The sequence below is a fragment of the Cyprinus carpio genome, chromosome A4 (assembly GCF_018340385.1).
Source record: "Cyprinus carpio isolate SPL01 chromosome A4, ASM1834038v1, whole genome shotgun sequence".
NCBI classification, from domain to species: Eukaryota; Metazoa; Chordata; class Actinopteri; order Cypriniformes; family Cyprinidae; genus Cyprinus; species Cyprinus carpio.
In genome coordinates, this window is record NC_056575.1 from 28,946,412 (window position 1) to 28,959,844 (window position 13,433).

Genomic DNA, 13,433 nt, shown 5'->3' on the forward strand with positions numbered 1-13,433 from the left:
TGTTTAATGAATTATTTTGTACAGGTAATGAAGTGTCAGTGTTACACATTAATTAGCATTAACTGCAACCAGATGCCAAAACAATGTGTAATATGTTTTGCTTTGATTTGATTACAGGCACAGCAAACAATAAGCGAATAACCTATGCTAAGCCTTGGGTGATATAGTTTATTATTTTTTTTGATGTGTTTAGCTTTTTATATTTAATTTGTGGGGCTTTCATTTTTGTTTGAATAGTTTGAATAGCCTATAGTTAGGCTACCTGGTGACTATTACTGCAGTGTGTTCACAACAATGCTTGAAACACAATATATCTGCCGCCTAACAAATATAGCTATAAGCTAGATACCCTGTCATTTATAAAATCTTTTTTAGTTTGTATGTAGGCCAGTGTTTCTGTTACCTAAATAAGTCACATGAATAGGCTACTGAGAACAGTTTTCTTGCAATGAAAATGTTAATATTGTAATCAATCTAATTTGTAATTGATTGTTCTGATGCAGTCTTCTTGGACATAGGTCATCAGCTATTCCAGGAATATATTTTGTACATTTGGATAAGAAATCATGTGTCTCTCATCATCATCAATGTTATAATATAGCTTTTTGTTTTGCTTTTGTAATGTTTCCAAATATATTGATCATCATGTAAAGTCCACTGTTTCAGACTGGATGAGAGAGCTGAAGTCACTGTACAGTAGTTGATCACTGTATGAACTGAACATACATGGAGGCTGTTCTCATCGAGTGGCCAATAATATCTCAGACACTCACTTAATTTTGTATTCATCTCCATATGCATACTTTCACACTTTTCTTTTCAGTTTGAGATATATTCATAAAGCAATTACTTCTGTACTTGTCATAGTAACATGTAATTAATGTAAATATCTATGTGATCTACAATATCATTGTCTGAGTATAATTTTAAACAGTAAAAATAAAACACTATAAAGATAACATGTTATGTTTTGTTAACCTGCATGTCATGTTACTATTAACCCACATCAGAGGACTGTCAACATTAAAGTGTGTTGTTAAATTATTAAAATATTAACTTTAATTAATTAAAGGAGACATGAGAAGAACAGAGTTTGGATGAAAAAAAAAAAACTTTTGGTTTTTGTGGTGTGTTATTTTTGTAGTGTGAAACAATTTTGAATAAGATGTTCAAATGTTAAACATTATTAAACACAATGGATCATGAAATTTGGGATGTTTTCACACTATTCTTAAACATACTATGATGAGGTTGTTTTTCAGTGCAACATATGATCAAAGAACAGACACGATGTATGCTTATACATGATATTATTATAGTATTTATTATTAGTAGTTCTTTTCTCAGATTCTCTAAACTGTTAAGCTGTGTATTTGACTGTTAACTAAATACAAGAAATAAAAATGTGATATGCTATGCTATGACATACTTTGTAAGTTCATTTTAAAGAGACAGGTCATTTTAAACATAAAAATTAACTCTCTTCATATTGTTTCAATGTTGTATGAATCCTTCTGTAGAAGATACTTTAAAAAAAATGTATTTTCTTATTTGATTATTTTTGCTCATACTAGTTTCAAATGTGTGAGTAAATGATGGACAGTATTGTCATTTTTGGGTGGATTTCTACTTTCAATAATATTACAATCTATTAGTACTTGGAGAATTGGTGATTCCCAAACAGGCTTATGCAAGATCGTACTTGAGTTTTTAAAAATAATAGGAGAAAATATGTGACAGAAGTAATTTAAAACAGACGTAAAGTACATTTAATGTGACTTTAATTAGAATTTTACCTGATATTCAGAATATTTAAAAATTTATATACTGATGAGACTGTGGAGGCTGGTAAAAACTGGTTACTTAAAATAAAAAACAAAAGATTAAAGAAAGAATGACACAGGATGCTCACACCAATTTATTAGGCCACAGATACATTTGTAGTGGTTTGTTTCAGGCATAGATTTTATACAAACTGTACTAGTCTCCAATGACAACTAGGTAGGTTAATCAAAACAAAAACTATTAAAAACAAAGCCCCACAAATGAAATGTATAAAAAGCGAAAATACACCAAATAGTAAAAAACTGTTTTGCTGTGTGCCTGTAATCAATCAAGCAAAACATTACAGACAATTTTTCCATATTACACATTGTTTTTTGGGGCACTGTTTGCAGTTAATGCTAATTAATGTGTAACACTTACACTTCATTACCTGTTTTACCTGTTCAAAATAATCCATTAAACAAGAAGAGATTTGAGGAGCGTGCACTGATGTTCCATTCATTTGCGCTTCGTTTCAAGGACATGCCCACAACAAGGGAACTAATGAATATTCATGTGAACTCCACCCACGGGAACAGTTTTTCACAGGAACCGAATATTACACAACAACAGCAAAGAACGTGCGATTGCGCATGCGCGACTTTAAGTGCTACTCCGTGATGTTGCTTAAAGTCCCTACTTTCTAGCTCAGCCTTGAACGCGACTGAAGTCAAGAGGGGATCGTGCATTTGTCTTGTTGGACCTAGGCTCTGGAACAGTCTTCCTTTTTATCTGAGATCCCTGTCCTCTGTCCACGAGTTTACTTTTAAATTTAAAAAAGTTAAAGTCTTATCTTCTGGCCCAAGCTTTCAGCAAATCTTAATTATGTTTTTTTTTTTTAATGGTCTTATTGTTTTCTTTGTTATTTGTATCTTAGTTTATATTCTGTAAAGCACTGTGGTTAACTTCTGTTGTGCTTATTTGTGCTATATAAATTAAATGGGAATCAAAGTGTCTCCACAAGTTTTTTTCAACTTATTGTTTTAAATCTTGTCAAGTGTTGGATTTGTTCTCTGTAAGTTGACATGACTGTACAGTATTAGTTGTTTTCAACTTTAAGCCTGGAATACACTACACAACTTTCAACTTATTAACAGTCTGAAGAAGTTAATGCTAGCTGCTGAAAGTCAGAGCCAGTCTGCAGATCTGAGTTGACAGAACTTTTATCAGAAATCATGTAGCGTATGATGGTCGCAGACTCTTATTTTTTTAGATTCACTACTAAAAAATTCAATGCCTTAAACAAAATTTTTTATGACTCATTCATAAAGAGAGACAGTGCTTTGTTTAATGAATCAGTCATTTTGAATGAATCGTTTCAATGAGTCAGTCATTCAGACACTGACTTGCTGTCAACTACTGGCTATATTTGCTTTTAATTGAAAAGTATTGCATTTTTTTTTTTTTACAATATTTCTTATTTCTATATTTCAAATGTTATCTCTAAAACATGAATCTTATCATTTAACATTGAGATATGAAACATTTATAAATACATTTTCATCCGTTTCAGAGGTGAAGAAAGGAATTACTTCATTATGTACCGAGTGCAGCAGACTACTGAAGCCCAAGTCAAGTGACAGTGCAGATGTAACTGCTAAAGTAAGGCAGATCCGGCTTCTTATAAATATGTTATTCCTAAAGAAACACATGACGCCACACAGAAACCATTGTAAGAATTACACTTTTTTTCTCCATACTTAAAGTTTTTGTTGTATAGACAATGAGTTGTGACTGTAATACATGATTGTGAATATAACTTATTGTAAAAAAGAGTTACTGCACTCTTTCCTGTACAGTTAAAATATAAATGAGGACTGACCAATGTCAGATCCTGAATGAACTTGACAATAAATGTCTGCAAAGGGCCGGTTTTGAATGGAGAAAATTTCATGACACCAACGCTGAAAAACTGATTAAAATGAAGTGTAAAAAAAAATTGTTAATGTATGTTCTGATGTTTTTATAATTTTTTTTAATCATGTCAATTCAAATGTTTGTTATTACTTTTCACTTCATAAGAACACCAAACTTATATTTTAATGAGTCACTGATTGATTGATTAGAATTTTAAAAGATTTGACCTTTTCTTTTTACTTCTATACATCAATGAATTATATTCAAGGCTTACATCAAGCCTTTAATATCTTTACAAGCCTTTAATATCTTTACAGCTTGACCCATCAATAAATCAACTGTTGTAAGAAGATGAGAAGTATTCAAATGAACTGAGTGATCGAGAAACCTGCAAGTCAGATGGATCTGAACAGGAAGCAAGACCCATTTGAACCACACCGGGACTGTTAAAACTGATACTTACCATGAAAAGAGTGCTTTTCCAAAAACACAAACGAAGAAACAACAGAAACAGAGACAATCTGAAGACAGAGAAATTCAAAAACTTAGTGTTAAAAGAGAGGTCAGCATTCATTCAAATGCTGATGCTAATTCAGAAGCAGCGTTTGAGCAACAGAAATTAGCAACCTTAAAGATCACACCTTGCGAATTAGTTGTAAAGAGAAAAATAATAAACGCAATTTATGAGAGCAGTTGGGTCCAACCCCAAATTATCCCAAAACCCACCCTTTGTTGCACACCATTACACCAACCTTTCAGCCCCAGCTCAGTCTTCATCTCACTCACTCAGCTGAGGACTAAAGTCTGAACTATATTTATGCCTTGTGTTCTGCTTCTGTTATGAAAATGCTTTTAAATGTACTAAATGTTACACACGTTGTTTTTATGAGCTCTCATCTGCTTGTGCCCCTGGTTTACATGTTTCCTTAATTCAATAACATTTTCTTTGTATGTATTTTCATAATACATTTGTAAGTGTACTTTACTTAGGGAATACTGTAGTACTGGATAATTCCATTGGATATAGAGGTGATAGAAAAGTATATTTGTTTTAACAATCTTATTTGTTTTCTTCAAACTATAAAACACAACCATTTCGTTTTCATTTAAAATATAAAACATATTAATATGGGTTTAGGTAATATGATTATCTTCTCTGTATAGCCTTTAATAAAATGAAATATGACAAGCACAACTTTTTTGTTTTAATGAACATTATAGCCATTATAAAAGAATAAGTATAAAGTATACAAGACTTATGTCATAGGAAATAAAAAAAGGAAAAAATTTGGTTAAATGTATACAACAAAGTCAGCATTGTATTAGGATCAACAAATAAATAATTTATTAAACAAAACTTTGTGCTCAGCCAAAACGATATGCTCTCAGTGGATACATGAGCACTGAGCGCTCAGTGAAAATAAACGTTCAAATAGGCGCTATCTTTATAAATAAACCGCAGATTTGAGTTTTAAACAACTACATTCTCACCTGAAATACTCTTAGAATTGCATTTCATGATACAATAACAGTAATATATTAAAAATTATGCAAGTTTTCTCCTCCGCCATTAACACTTGCTTGTTGGTGTGAAATGCATTCTGGGATACCTGGCCTGCCTCAAGTCGCCCAACTCACCTCTGGACTATACAGGGGGCTGCAGACCTGGAGCAGCAGAGCTACGGCCCAGACGTTTTCACGCCCCTGTTGTTCCTGATGCCCTCAGTAGGGTGGAGGAGGATATAAGGAAAGATTAAACCAACGCTCAAACCCTCATTAATAACCATCCTGTTCAGAGATATTGACTAATTGAGAGTTTTGTTGTTGTTGTGTTGTTTGTGAAAAAAAAATAAAAAACTAAAGTTGAATAGCTGTAGAAAGAAAACAGGTATTTGTGATTAAAGGCAGGATGTTTGAACATGTTTTCCTTTATAGTACCTTATGTAAATGAAAGGTCCTCGCAGAGAACATTCTCCTCAGCCTTTAGTATGGACAGATTTTCCTGAGGGAAATGAAGCGTTAGCATGGTGTAGAGAGCATATGTCAACATTAATTGCCATAGGAACGTTGCAGTCGTTTCTTAGCGGTGGACCTAAAGATGTCTCTGTGCTGGTCATCTCCAAAACCAGGCTTTGATTACTATACAGGGAGACTTGAAGGATGATCTCTCTTAAGAGAGGCATCTGTACTACCAATATAGGGATGCATAGAAAAGTGTTATGAAAATCCATTTCACATTTGGCATTATCTTTGCCTTATGTTATAAATTTGGGGGTAAAGTCACCCTCCAAAAAAAAACAGCATAAAAGAACAATCCCTCCAAACCACAAAGTTTAATAATTACTAGGCCTATATTCTTATGAAGCTACACCCTGTAAAATCTACCCATAATAACAATTTAGATAAATGATCTGGGCTGGTGGCTTGTGTCATGCAGGGGACAAAAGGGCACCTTCATGATGAAAGCATTATCCTAAAAAACACATAAATAACACCAAAAATGATACCTTTTATTTTACTTCTGAACAATGGTAGATGTCAAATAGTATGATTTATGCATTCAATACCACTGGAGAGTAGGCTAGGGGGTTGTGGCAATAACATGCACTGTTGGCAGTGTACATGTCTTTGCCCTGGCAGAGTACAAAATAAAATAAGCAGATTACCACTTGCCTTTTCAAATATGAAATGAAATATGCAACACAGCATCTCTCTATATTTATCACAAAGATTGATGTGCTTTACACTCTTCTATGTACAAATTTGATTACATCTTAATAGACAGGAGGAGATGAGAAAGGCAGTAAGATGTGTTCCATTAGTACGAGGGGTGGGGATGACATGACATACAATTCTACCTGTCCATGAATATATACAAATAAATATGGCTATTTTTTAAAATTATATATCTTTATGTTGTTCCTCCTGACAAGATATTACAGGCACACCAGTTGCTTTAGTTGGTGTATAAAGACCTATACTTCAAATCTAACCATAAAATTGCATATGGGTGTAAACTGTCTTGAGCTATGTCTGACTTTATTAATACAAACAATATATCTCAGCAAAGTATAGAAACGAATTGATAGATTTACAGTTTAATTAACACCAATTAGGCATTTTTTTTGGACACAGAAAAGTGTTGATGGCTAGGTGCATCATTTTAAAGCAAGTTCGTAAAATGGGTGTCATATGGTGTGACATTACAATCTGTATTTTGAATGGCCCTTATGCCCATTTGGACCTCATTATGATGGAAGAGATCCACTCTCAACCCCAGGAAAGTGCAGCGTCATCTCTGGAGTGGTTGGAAGGTCAAGAGGTGAGCTTCTGACTTTTTAGAATCTTTAATTAAAAAGCTCTGTAATCTGATATTTCTAGTCATAATGTTTGTTGTCTTATGGTGTGACACTAGTTTTCATAAGAAAGTAAACACTTTTTTACAATCATTAAATCATTGCTGCCATGTGGCAATTTACATGTTAACCTTTTCATGGTGAGTTTTAAATATTCCAACGGTCCCCCAGAGTGAGTTTTTTTAGGTGACCATTATTTTAGAAAGTTTCCCCTTACTGTTTCCATGGCGACGCCATCAGGCTTGTCACGTTGGACACACGCGTCTACAATAACACTGTAATGACAGATGGATCGCTTTTTATTTAGTTTCCTTCTTTTTTATTTAAAATATTCACAAACTTGCATTCCAATGTCATGGGGAACAATCTGATATTCCGATTCATAAATATGTGTAAAGAGTGTTTTTATCGTTTTTTAAAAACCTTTCTAAATGATCTTGAGTGCTGATCGTAATGTGAGACGGGCCCCACCATGTTTTGTTTCGCCGCTGCAAGAGTTCAGAGAATCCTGTCAGTCGGATTTACAGCAGTGGATTCATCAAATCTCTCCCGAAATACAAGTAATAAGTGCGCCGGTGAATTGGTGGTGGAAGAAAGAGTGAAACTTTATAGTTACTTACACTATGTGTATCTGATATGAATAAAACACATCTGCAAAATTAAATTTGAATGGTTGTTATTGTTGCTTCCATAGACATAGGCGTGTATTTTTCAAAACTCTAAATGTATTGTTTACTAGTACTTATGTGTATTTTAATGGCTCTGAAACCTTTAAAAATATGCATTATGTGGGTAAGAACAATGCATAGTTGTGATCACATATGACAAGCACAGTGCACGTCTGTCTCTGGCTCAGCGCCAGCCACCGCGTGAAAACCAGTTTGAAATGTGAAGAAAGCTACTGCGACGTAACGGAACGTTCTAAAATCCCCTATGTGGAGACCATCCCGCTCAAAAAGGTTAATATAAGCTACCTGTTTTTAGTTAACCCAATAGTTTAACTTAATGAATAAAACGTCATATGATACATTGGTCACACAAGATTAAATTACACCTTCTCAATTATAAAATAATATTCAAAACATATTGAAAAATTTTATGGTGAACCATTAAATTACCTAGACAATTACCAGTGTAGTCAAACAATGTATTCCTTTGCAATTTTATACCTAGCGTAAGTTGTTAACCAGTTTCACCATGTTTGCTGCTTTACATATTAAAACATGGATATGCAGAATTCCTTTAAGGTATTCACTCCCTTTTAAGACTTTGAAGGACTTCTCAAAATTTTAGATCATCATCACCCCACTTCAAGTTTTAATCAACAACAATCTTTAACTTAATAAAAAATGATAGTTTGCAAAATTCTCTATAGAGCACAACCATTACAACAAGAATCACCACACAATCAGCTTGGAAGAAGAAAACAAAGCTCATACGAATATATAACCGATCCAACACTCATGATGTGCCTCAGTTCATTTGCTTTGGATTGTCATTCCATCAACAGTTTTGTCCAGATATTAAGGTTCCTTTTGAAAGCTTCAGTCGGTTGCGGTGCTGCTCACACATAGTCTGGGACAACACGTCTTGTTCGGACCAGCTGGTGAATAATGGTCGTAACTACGTCGATAGAATTGGACCCGGCGGTACTATAGCTCGGTTTGATGGACGTCATATGATGCGCGCCCGCAACAGCGGCGATAAATAGATAAGTCACAGGTGCATCAACATGTCTTTTGTTTCAGATCATTCTGTTCTTGTGCAGCAGCCATGTTTGCGCTTGTGCGTTGCTCTTAATTAAACGATGATTCCCTTTTTGTAGATTTTTCCGATGTTGTTTCATGTCTTGCGCGTCAGGACGATATTTTTGTCTACTCCAGATTTAGTACGATGACGCAGCAAGAACAGTAAGTTTGCGTTCCTCTCATGATCTCGTTAGTCCTATGTATGAGCTGGATATTGATGATTACGGTTTTGTTTGTTTGGGGGAAGAGCACGCGTTTATGGTTTAGCGACGGGCTGAGTGCGCAGCATGCGGAACTGCTCTCAGTGAAGATGCTTGTGCTCATGCTGAAATATTTTTAGACCGCACCAACCTTTTTCTCGGTGAGGGCTTTCAGTGCGGGTATGCGTGACGAGCGAGCCGACGGGTGCCCATCCCTTGCGCGTACAGTGTCACCAGCTCCACACGAATCCTCTCGTCGTGATCTCGAAGAGAACTCCGGTGCTTCTTCGATTCACGAGGAGGATGATACATCTTTTGAGTCTTCGGGCGATGAAGCAGGCCGAGGCCGCCTCTGACACGCTTCTCTCTCCGCGAGAGGAAATCGGTCGAGGAAGCTGCTCGAGGTGTTACGTCGTGCGGGTGGAGCAGGCTGCAGCTTGCACTGGCCACGCGAACAAGAGACGCCCCCACGTCGTAAGCTGGGAGGACTAGGTTTCTGTCCCAGGCGTGGTAGCGAGAGAGAGACCGCAACATAAGTCTTCTCCCCTTTTTCGTAGGACCTCAATGTGTGAAACTGTCGAACGTCATGGAGGCAAAAACCATATACTTCCCGCATCTTTGTGGCCCTTGACGTTGACTTTTTCAACTATTTTGGATGCCAAATTCGCGGGGAGTATTCGGAGGATGACTCGGGTTTGGTGACAGAAAAAGTCGCTTGCGAGCTATCTCTCGCCTGAATCCTGCATCCTCGGTGAAGAGAAACAATCTCTCCCACTATTGAACCCTTGTTAGGAATTTAATCATAGCTAGTGGGTTTAAAGCTTACCAAGCTGCAGGTACAGGCTGGTACTGCGCTGCACACTATGGCAGTGTTACAGGCACTACACAGGGCTGACCTGTGGAAGGACTTGAGTCGTGGCAAGTAAATCGAAGAGGAAGCCATTCGCGGAGCTTCGTTCGGGCCACAGATTTGTCTCTCCGGGCGGACCAAGCAGACTGCTCGTTGCCATTGGACGGTCGATGTCAGTCTTTCAGCTCCGCACGGGAGAGGGCATTTGTGGCTTTAATTTGACGGGCATTAACGGACGAAGGAACGTTTGTTTCTTTAAGTACTCCTTATCTCTCCATCGGGCCTGTTTGGCGATTGGGTTAATACGGTCGTCGACAGGTTTAGGGAAGTAAAAGAACAAAACATCGAAGACGCGTTCGTTCAGTTCTTCCTCGCGCCACTCAAGGGGGATGGGCCATCAGCAAAAACAGCCTCGCCTCGGTCCCTTCAAAAATCAGGGAGGTTAAAAAAAAAGAGCGTGGAAGACCGTGCTCCCCCACCTGTAGGGAGTGGCGACGAGGTTCGCCTGTCCTCAGCAAACCTCCCAAGCCAGGGACCATCAGGACTTTCATTACTAAGAAGAAGAAAGTCCTGACGCTATGGTGCCCGTGCTGGTTGGGGGTAGTCCCTCAACGGGAGTGGTGCGAGTCGAGAGCTTTTCGCCCCGCCCCGTTACCCTCACAAAACCCCTCCATCCCCGCCGCGTGTCTTGTTGCGCTCGGGGGGCGGGGTTTCCAGCGAGATGATTAGATGTTCAGTGCTTCCTGCCGTCATTCCAGGACATTGAACATGCTAACATCCCCCAAGTAAGGATTATGACATGGTTACCACCTCTCCGGCGTATGGCAGCGTGGAACCTTCTGCCCGGATTTCTGGCCGGGTGTTGAGGCCAGTAGGCTATTGTGTAAAGTGAAGCACCATATTTGTCATCCTCCCCGTTTCCCCTGGGTTGGTCTCCATAGTGGCAATCGCGGGCGCTGTAGCAGGATCTGTCTTCAATTTTGAGCTCTATAAGAATCCTTTGTGGTGCGACTCCATTAAAGATGGCCCCCCCCCCCCTTCACAAACGCACCATGTTCCTCTTCCACCGCGAGAGTCGGGCTATTACAGCCGATACTCTTCCTAGTTCCGAAACCGGTTGTTTTGGTGGGGTGTCTTGTTGGTTGTTTCGATTTTTTCATCTATCTTGTTGGATCTCTCCCCACACAGACAGACTGTTTCCACCGTACCCCCGCCGCCCCTCCCCGCTGTTTAACGTCCGCCAGGAGCAGGTCGTGGATCGGTCACAGGGATTTTTGGTGTACATCAAAACGCGGATCAATCTGAAGGACGCCATCTTTTCATAGTAGGACAATTTTCGCCAAACCAAACCCACACCAGTTTCAGAGAAATTCTTGAGGTTCGCTTCATCGGGGGCGAAGCAAAACCAGTTTCGGGTTCTTCCTTGCGGCCTAGGCCTTATCTCACCACCGCACGTACACAAAATGCAGGGAGGCAGCGCTGGCTCCAGTTTACGACTCAAAGGGCATTGCCCATTTCGAATATTATAGACGATTGGCTGATACTAGCGCCCCAATCGCGAGAGCATGGCGATACAACACAGGGGACATCGTGTTTAGCTCATCTAGTTTCTCTGGGGTTGAGACCTCAACACCGAGAAGAGTGTTTCTCTGTCCGGACAGAGAACACCCTTATCTCGGGATCGTTTGGGATTCGATCACGATGCGGGCACCATCTGTATCCGCTCGGACTCGAGACACTTCAGCAGACCATGAGAGCAAGGTCAGGCCTAGGCCTAGGATAGCACTGTTCGTCACGAGTATCAAAAGATGTAGGATTTCATGGCTTCAGCATCCACGGTTGATGATCCTTTGGGGCTGTTACATAATGAGACCGTTTCAGTTGTGGCTTAAAAGCCAGAGGATTTCATCCGAGAGCAAATCCTCAAAGGCAAAGAAAAGTTGACGCGCCGCTTGCGTTAGTACACTATCTCTGTGGATCAGACCCCGGGTTTCCTTGCCTTGGGGTCCCACTATAGGGGCACCTGTGTCGTAGCAGACTGCTAACCGACAGATGCATACTGGATGGGTGGGGAGCCATTCTTGGATGGCCACCCAGGTAAGGGGCATGGGCGGGGTCATCAGCTCGATTGGCACATCAATGCCTCGAGCTGATGGTCCGTATTTCTGGCTCTGAAATATTTCCCTCATTTGAGGCGAGGCGGTCATGTTCCTAGTACGGGTTGGAACAACACAGCAACATGTCTCGTAGTAAAAATCACCAGGGGGTCCTCGCTGCCACGCAATCTGGACAAGATACCGAGGGGATTTTTTTCTTTGGGACAGGACAAGATCCTGTCAACTCCGGGCAGTTTACATTACGGGGGTTTGAATGGGGGAGCGGATTTTACTGTCCAGGACAGGACACTACCGACATGGGGAATGGACACGTCCACCCAGACTGGTAGTTGAAAAACAGCATTGGGAAAACATTTTCAGAAAGCAGAGGTGGACCTCTTTGTCCTCCCATCAGACCAGCGTCAATGTCCACCTCTACTATATCTTCTGTTCCACCAGCCCCCCGGGTCTGGATGCGATAGCGCACTCATGGCCAGAATGCAGGCTCGCCATGGGCGATCCGGAGAGGAGGGACCTTCTGTCTCAGCAGGGGTGGCCCGATATTGCGGCCTTGCCAAACGCCTTGATTGACGGGACGCAACTCGGGAGACCACCTCTGCTCTCAGCTACTTTCTCCTGTGGGGCCAAGACGAATGAGTCCTACAGTAAAACCAAGCTTGCCTTCTTGGGAACTTATGCTATCGTTCATCGAGGGTTGGTTTGAGAACCCCTTTGAACCTTTAGAGGTCAGGTCTGAGAGACTTCTAACTCGAAAAATGGTTTTTTATCATGGCAAGAGACTTCTTTGAAGTAGAAATGGGGGTATGCAGGCTCTGTCGGATCCTCACAATCATGCCTTAGAGACTTTGCCCCAGGGGAGCGTGGAAAGTTGATTTCTGTCTCATCCTAATCATGAATACCACCTGCCTAAGGTTCCGTTTTACAGCTTGTACATTCAGTCATTCTAGAGGACTTCTGTTCCGTCCGCCGTTCACAACGCCGGAGCAGGAGAAATCTTATAGACTGTGTCCAGTCCGTGCGCTTCAGACTTAACGTTCCCGCACTAGCAGTGACGTAAGGTCGGAGCAACTGTTCGTGCTGGTTATGGTTGTGGTGGTAACAGAGGAGCAGCTGACACCAGGCAGGGACCATGTTCACTGGGTACAGGGATGCTATTGACTTTGGCTTATGAGGCGCAGAGGGGTCAAGCTTCGCCTAGAGGTCTTAGAGATCACTCAACAAGGGGGGTCGCCTCCTATAGTGCTTTAGCAAGAGGGGACCCCTTACAACAGGTTTGTGATGCGGAAGGTTTGGTCCCTCTCCGAACACCATTCAGAAGACTTCTTTATAGTTTGGATGTCCATGCTACTCCGGCTCTCATGTTACTCGGAGTCGACATCACAAGTAATGTCTGAGGCACTTCTTGTGGTTTGGTAGCACGACCTGCAAACCTTAGGGTGAGTCCAGACAATTTTCAAGCACGGCGGCGTGGGTTCTTCTCT